The following is an 8,833-nucleotide window of genomic DNA, read 5'->3' as shown; positions in this document are numbered from 1 at the left end:
GCAATTCATGATGCTTCTGGGTCAATCTCTATGCGCTCATAGGCTGCATCAAACCGCTTATGAAAATCAGCCCAGCGTTCATTTAGCTTAAAGCATTTCAGCTGTGAGCGGCTTTTGTCAACTAACTCGCAGAAATTGCCATACAATGAGCAGAACGAAATATCCAGTTCTTCAAGCTGAGGAAGGCGATTAATTGCCTCTGCCAACCCTTTATCAGATACTTTATCACAAAAGCTGAGCTGAAGGCTCTTCAACGAGAATGCTCTGCATTGAGACATGGTAAGTTTTTAGCCAACCCAAACATTTAAGCTATATCAAATCTAAACATGCTTTCCAAGCTCACAATGAGAAATATCACTGGAACAATATAACCAATTAAAATCCATGTGAAAATAAAACATTCTATGATGTTGGATTCATCATAATCTTCAAAAAGGTTGATAATTGCAGTCACATGCAAATGAAGTTCAACATGCAGTTCTAACAAAATACCACATGACTTGATACTGTGTGTGAATTCTACATGTCACATTCCGTAGAATGATGAGAATAAGAGCAGAAGAGGGCAATGAAACATGTGTCAGGCGGCATCCACCCTACAACAGGCGCAAATTCAAGCCTAAACTAGGTTCCGCTAATGACGTAAGGTCCAAGAAGAGAGTTCCTTACTTTCTACTCCAGTATAGAGTATAGATATAATTAAGAGGTTATTTTTCAATTAGGAAGTCAGAATAATTAGGAATTTTTTAGTTAGATTCAGATTGAGGTGAAGTCAGATCAGTTTGTACGCATAGCCTAAATAATGGCCAAACATTAGTTGAAAAATAATCAAGCAAGTTTAATCCCAATCTTTGTTCCCTTGCTATCACGCCAGGCGTTCTGTCTCTCTCTCTGCTAAAAAAGAGTGAATTGCAGAAAACCACCACATGAAAGTCTAGGTTTGCAGAAAATACTGGTTTAAGAATTTGTGACAAAAACCATTGATTCTTGGGCTAATCTTTTGCAAAAAACACCGATCAGTCTCTTTGAGCATTTTAACTCTGATTATGACATGTGGGTCCTGCATTTGATGACGTGGCATGACAGTCTAAGGTATATGACGATAGATGCTGGATTGTCTAGATTTACAAAATAGTCCCTGTAGTTTTATAGGGACACCCTTCAACAACAACAACAACAACAACAACAAAAATAATAAAAATAATAATAATAATAATAATAATAATAAGCAATCAGCTCCACATCAGATTTGGGCTCCCAAGCAGCCGAACAAAGCAGCAGCACGCCGGTCATGGGCCTCGTCACCGGGAGCGGGAGCAGAGGGCACGGGCACACATGCGTGGCTGCTGCGGCAGTCGGCAGCGGAGCTGGCTGGGCGGGTGAGCTGGCGCATTGATTAGTCAATTCTTCTCTCTCTCTCTAAAAAATCCTCCCACGTCGCCGTCGGCCGGCGAGTGCCCTCGTCGTTGTCCAGTGGCCCAGACCTCGAGCACGGCCTGCCGCAGAGCCAAACGTCGCCGCCATCCTCGTGGCAGCCAGAGCTCGCTGGTTGAAGAACGCATGCGCCTGCCCCTCTGGCTCCTCGCCCACATCCAGGCCTTCACAAGGCGGCGCCGCGGCTGAGCTTGCCAGTGATGCGCTCTAGACCGGCCTCCCCTCCACCATGAATCTCTGTAGCCGGGAGTTCCCCGACCACCCTCCTGTATCTGTCGAGGAGGACACCATCGGGCACCTACCTAGAAGGCTGGAACGCAAGCATAGGGTCACCGGCCACCCCCAGGACCCAACTGGCGCCCTCGCGCACCCACCTGGAACGCGAGCGCGGGGTCGTCGGACACCCCCGATACCCACCTGCGCACCCCCGAGCACGGGGTCGCCGGCCTACTGCCTCTTCTTTCCTCCTCGGATTACAGAAGCTCACACGAGGGGGTTGCTCGATCCCCAACTGGATCGGGATAGTTTCAGGGAGGGAGGAGTTTTTCGCAAATGACCCATCTAACATTGCTTATCGCAAACGTTGCGCCACATCAGCAAATGGTGGTCTCCATCTGTCATAATCCTCATCAGATGGGCCAAAGCCATCAACTAGCATTTTTTGCAAAAGATTAGGCTAAAAATTAGTGATTTTGGCAAGAAATTGTAAACCGATATTTTCTGCAAACCTAGGCGCTAATGTAGTGGTTTATTTGCAATTCACTCGCTCAAAAACCATGGGTAAACGAGGTGTATAGTTTTGTCCCTCCTATCAGCCACAATCAGAATCTTCGCTCAACCAAAACCTTTATACCCAAAGCCTGGTAGAAATCAAACTTGGTATATCCAGCAAATTCAATCATCAATCAATAAAAGTGAGATCACTTTATTTCAATGCACCAATAGATCAACAAAACAAAAAAAATATGAACTTTGACTAGCACTACGCATAACAAGCAAACAGATGGTTGCTTTGTATTAGCGCACTGTAACACTATTTCAGAGGAATAAAATCATACCCTTTTCATAAAAATAAAATAAAAAGATGGTCACAAGAATATTTCAAAAAAAATGGAGGCTTTTTTGCTTCAGCGAAGGGATATAGAAGTTGCAATACCATAACAGAAAGTAGCTACTAACAGTTAGATCGTCAAACAGCTTTCGTCGCGACTAGGGTTCCTCCTCCCGCTCCTCCCCGCCACCGCCGGCCGCCCTCCCCTCCCACCGCCTCCGACCACGGGCCGCGCGCGTCGCGCCCCTCCTCCCCCCTCCTCCCCCTTGTCCACTCCCCCCCCCCCCCCCCCCCCCCCCCCCCTTTCCCCCCCCCCCCCCCCCCGGCGGGCGTCGGGCCTGCATCCTCTTCTCCTCCAGCCCCACCTCCCCGTCCTTCTCCTCCCGTCGTCACCCGCGAGGTCCGCCGGGCCCTGCCCGCGCGGCGCCGGCGGCGGCAGGCCGTTCTTTCCCCGCGCGCACTTGGGGAGGCTCGGGGGCCTCCTGGTGGCGGCGGTGCAGCTCGGCCTGCAGCGGTGCGGCTCGGCGGCAGGCCACGGGGTCCTCGGTGCGGCGGCGCGGCCGTTGGTCGCGGGGCGGCGTGGCGGTGCTGTTGGCTGGCGGCGCCCGGGCGGCCCAGATCTAGGCCCTTTAGGGCTCCATCTAGGCTAGGGCGGGCTGGCGGCGACGGTGCTCCCTGGTTGATGGCGAGGAGGCGGTGGTCTGCGGGCGGTGGCGGCTTCGTAGGCCGGCGAGCTGCAGCGTGACGGCAGGGGCTGTCCGGACCCTTTTTGGGTCCGGCCGAGCCTTGGCGCCTGGCAGGCCCCTTGTCCATGCGTCCGGTCGGCTCGGCGGAGGCGGTGGTGGTTGTCCCCTCACATCAGCGATGTTGCAGATGCCCCCAACACTACTAGGAAAATGCTTACCACTAGCGTTGGTTTTTTTGCTACCAGTAGCGCTGGTAGACGCGCTACTGCTACGGCGCTACAGCTATTTTTTAGCAGTAGTGCTTGTTTGTCCCAGCGCTACTGGTAACTGAAGATAGCAGTAGCGCTTTTTTGTAACCCACGCTACTACTATCCTAAGTACTAGTAGCGTGCATTTTTCTCCCACGCTACTACTAGCTAATTAGGACTAGTAGCGCGCACCTTTTCCCCCACGCTACTACTAGCTAATTAGGAATGAAAAAAATTAGATGCCATATTCATGGATGGAAATCAGAGACACATCCAGTGCAAGATAAACTAAGGTCATAGAACCATCTCAACTGAAAGAGATCACAAGAGTCCATTTAACATCATACGCACACAACCATCATCGAAACGTGTGTACTTTCCCTAGTGTTCACCACCAACCTAAACAAACATCTTCTCTAGATGTATCTACCAAGGCTCGGAGTTCAGATGCCGGTGGACCCAAATCCTCACCCCCCCCTCCCCACCCAGACGGTGGCGTCGAGGTCCTCCACCTCGGCAACCTTCGGTGTCATGATCACCTGGACGATCATCTGTGCGACATGGCCGCCGGCCTTCACCGGGTTGAAGAGCACAGCGCCCACCGGGCCGCGCTAGTCCGCGTCAATCAACCCTGCGTCCACGTCGGGAAAGTGAAAACTTGTTAGTATGCAAATATCATAAGTTCAACCAAATAGTATATTAGAATTCACAAGACCAATTAAGTTAAGATTCCTTCTCATCTAGCAATTTAAAAGAGCTCATGCCAAAAATATATGCTTAATTCCTCACTGGCTATACAAACTAAATGGTACAGGAACGCACATGGTTACCATGGATACCAGTCTAGATTAGTATTGTCTATAAAGTTGCAATTCCTAAAGTTGATCGTCTCTTAGTTTTGTGAGCAAAATATGTTCCTTTTTAGAAAGCGTACAACTACCAATATCTTGTTACGATCTTAGCTATGCGATACGGTTAACAGATAAACACACGCCATCTTTTTTTGAGAATATAAACACACATAATAAATATGTGTGCAGATGTAGCATGGATCATCGAAGGCACTGACAATTAAAAATAGTAGTATTGCAAGGAATTATTCCAACTAAGCCTAAATTAAGAGCCCTTCATCGGAAAAAAAAAACAAAGCCTAAATTCAGCAAGCAACAGCTCCATGGACAACTGGAGAAAGCATGATAGGGGAGATGGAAGGGTTCGTAGTTACCAGAGTCTTGCCGTTGACCAGACTCCAGTGACCGTGCGAGGCAGAGCAGCGAGACTCCTAGCAAGAATAAAGGAGTGGATTGAAGTATCTTTGTGTGTGTGTGTGTGTGTGTGTGTGTGTGTGTGTGTGTTTACACAGCAGAGCGTGTACCTAATGCTCCACTTGACTTGACTTGTCTTCCTGACCACACATTGTGGCTGGAAATCCTTTGGAGTTTGGAGTGGCAATCATGTGGAGGTTTTTTTTTTGAGAGAGAAATCATGTGGAGGTGTGTAGCCTATATCTTCGTTGTGCAGAAAATTAGTGGAAGGCATGGGCCAAAAAAAGAATGGAAAAAATTCTCAAGATTGTAGCTGTTAAAGTTATACTAGCAAAAAGGCCCATGCGTTGCAACGGGAGAAAAAAAATACTACATACCCCTAGCCTAACAAGCATGGCTTAATGGTTAAAGGATAACCCTCTCCCCACACAATTCCATGTTCTCTATTCAAACATGGCATCCCATTGGTGTCGCTTATCCTCCTTTCCGCCCTCTACGATAGTGGCCGCAGTGTCTATTTGATGACAATGCATTGTCAATCCCAAGGTCATCATCTCTGATTTTTTTTTTGCATATTCATTTCAGTAATCCATTTGTGTTAACCAAATGGACTGATTAGGATTTGGATCCGAAGAATCCCAAAAGGAATTGTGAATGTTTTAGTTGAACCAATACTTTATTAGAATTTCTATTATTTACTTTGTAGGAATTGCAACTCAACTCACTCCATCCATTTTTTTCTCTGGACAGTTACCACAAAATATTAGATTTACCCTACTAAAAGAAGTTTTAGTCTAACCGGTGGACAAAGAAACAAACATATATACCTGACCTGAGCATGTACTTGTATCTGTAGGAGGCACCCTGAAAGAAGAAAACAAAGCGCTCGCATATGTCTCTTTCTCGTAAACCAGATTCGTCCACCGATGCATCACAGGTTCACAGCCCTGCAGTGCAAACATACACAAAGATTTAGGTAAGCAAACCATGATGTGAGAAGCCAAACTAAAAATTTAGCCAATGCATAAAGCTGTATGCAGTACAAACAGCAGCAATCTTGGTAGTGAGCACCTGCACAAAGCTTCTCCACCGTATAAAAAACAATCTGAAAGACATGTAGACGACAATGGAACTTGCAGTTGCAGTCTTAAGATGGATAAGCACCCATCAAATAAAGAAAGAGATAAGATAATACGCTGTGCCATTGGACTGGAATAGCATCCTCAACTTGAGGAACAAAACAATTCAAACCGGCAAGAACGCAATGAAACACCTTTGAGAAGGCAAGGCCACAACCATGATGGATTAGGACAGGGAGCGCTTCTCCCCATTGTTACTGCTCTCCCTTGTTCCTCCTGCTCAGTTACTCAGAAAACAAATCGTCCTAAGCTCTGCCTCGTATGCAATTCTTGCCCGTTGTTCCTGTCCGCGAGCTGTCCTAGCCAAGCCATACCAACTCCTGTGCAGCTTCCGTCGTCTTCTTCTTTCCTATACGCAGCCACCGTCGACCATCGAACCGACATTGTCCCACTCCGATTCTGTCCAGTGGGAGGTCCGATGTCGAGGTGGAGCCACCTTGGCTGCCAATTCCTCTGCGTATCACTTTGCTTAGTTACAAGTGGAATCACACTCACACTAATAAAAAACTGTCAGCGGTCCAGTGAATTAACAGTTGACTAAGAGAACATGTATACAGCTACATGTACATAGTCATAGACATGAGCCAAGGCTGATGGATAGACAAAAATTATCACTAACTTGCTTAGTAAGTAGCACCAGATTGGATCACCGGAGAACGATATTACTATGGACTGTATGAATACTCCATGTATTTTTACCCAGGCAACTAACAACCTCACCCTGAGTAAATGTCCTACCTGGAGAAGAAAATTGCTTGAAAATACAGACCATGTGAGGGGTTGCTGGTTGGTCAGCTTATTCAATATGTACTACTCAAAATTGCATCTGATTGCTGCCATTCTTGTTCGATACGATTTGGGAATCGAAGTCGCCGCAACCAATTGGCGCAGGAACGAGAGGGGGTCGGATCGGGGGAGGGAGGGAAGGGGCGGGGGACCTTGATGTGGCGCTGGCCGTCCTTGTGATGCACGAGGTGGAGCTCCTTGTCGTCGACGGCGTCAGTGCCGCAGGCCCCACGCCGAGCGCGAGAACACCACGTCCCTGCAGGGAGCACAGAGATGGTGTGAGCGCGCGCAATGGGATCAACCGGCAGAGCCGTTCCGTGGATCTGAGGTCCGCACGCACCAGAAGAGAAGAGTGAGGCGGGGGCTCGGGGGAGGCGGAAGGGGGAGAGGGGCCGCGCGAGTAGGCGAGCTCGACGTAGGGGTCAACGGACGCGGCGGGTCGCTTGTTCGTCGCCATGGCCCCTCCGCTGCTGTTCAGCAGGGCCGACGGCGAGTGGGTTGAGAGAAGAGAGGAGGTAGAAGGGAGGCGGGGGTGGAGGGGATCTGGATAGGGTGTTGGGTGAATTTTTTTTTGTAGCGTGGGTGATAGTAGCGAGTTTTGCAATCCAGGCGCTACAGATATGTCTTTAGCCGTAGCGCTGGATTGATCACCCACGCTGCTACTATGTCTTGACTTCGAGGTGTAGTGTGGCACACTTACTAGTAGCGTTGCCAAAAAAAATCACGCTACTGCTAAGTAATACCAGCAGCTCGTTTTGTACCAAGTGCTACTGGTATTTACCAGTAGCGTGGGGTCCCAAACAAACGCTACGTAAAGTTCTAAGTATAAGCATTTTCCTAGTAGTGCGAGGCCACTATCTCTTCTCCCGTCCTCCAGGTCTCGTGTCGGTGACCTCAGGAGACAGCGAAGTTGATTCGGTGACCGTGGTGGCACATGTTAGTAAGCGGCGTGATGGGCGGTGCACTATGTTTTGTCTGGGGTGGTGGTGGGGGTTTGGGTTGGGAGAAATCTCTAGCGGCTCGTCCGGTCCCGACGCGGCGACGCCTGTGGGTGCCGCCGGACCTTCCTGAAGGGCATCGAGTACACCCTCCCCCCACTGCCCCCGCGTACCGGGGGAAACCCTAGGACTAGTCCGGGCAACAGCGGCGTCGTCGTCGCCTCCTTCTTGAAGGTGTTGCTTGGTACGCGGCGCTTCAGAGTGCTGGGAGAGTGGTGGTACTTCTCCGGAGGGTGCAGCGGTCACCGGTCGTCTTAGTTCCGTTGTTCTGCCGTTGTTGGCATTTGTTTCTCTTTCTTTTTGCTCTGTTTTTCTTTGGACTTATTTGTGGTTGCTTTGTAATACAAAGTGGGGGAAGCCCTTTTTGGTAGCTAGTAACAGTTAGTAGTTACACATTTATTTGTTCACTACATAGTTGTTGACTATTGTTATTACTACATGATACAGATTTACACAAAGGGTATGGAATGTGCAATCAGCAAAGGGCCTTCAACAGTTTGTATGAAGAAAATGTTGAAGAGGGAGGCCCCACAGTGAACCAATTCAAGTATGTAGTTAACTACATGAAATGTGCAGGCTCACTAAAACGTTCAGCCTTTCAGTACAATGGTTATTTCGCACATAGAAGTCACCCAATCAGCACAGAGCCAACCTACATCTTCATTTTGAAGTGTTTCTTCTACACTCCAGTTAATACAGAAGGTAGAACATGTACCATGTCAGCTGTATGACTCTATCATCTACTCAAAAGCATTTAATAACATATAATGCTAGTTAACCATGCAGGTCAGACCATTAAAGTGAGTATTTGTGGTCTATAGATCAAGAATACTTAGACCTTTACAGCAAGTAAATCATCAGGAGAAGGTAATTTGCTGTAAACCAACAAAAATATTCAGATGGCCTTTTACCCTGTGAAGTCTCCACACTGAAACTTACCTACCCTCGTATGTTTTAGGTATTTGTACCCAAAGAGCACAAGACACCAGTCTCAGAAATCCTGCTATTGGCAGAGAGTAGTGGGAACAGGCCAATTCCCACCAGGAAAACAAATCTTCACTATTCTACTCTACATACATTTTCTGGGTTGCTCCACTTTTTCTCCCGAGCTACGCGCTAAGCAGCGTTTACCAAAGTACATTGAGTCACACAAAGATGCAACACTAGAGACTCACGCGATATATTCTAAGCATTTTACTGCTGATCCTCTGTAAACTAATCTTACA

This window comes from Triticum urartu, chromosome 2, assembly GCF_003073215.2.
Source record: "Triticum urartu cultivar G1812 chromosome 2, Tu2.1, whole genome shotgun sequence".
Taxonomy (NCBI): domain Eukaryota; kingdom Viridiplantae; phylum Streptophyta; class Magnoliopsida; order Poales; family Poaceae; genus Triticum; species Triticum urartu.
This window is presented reverse-complemented; position numbering follows the sequence as displayed.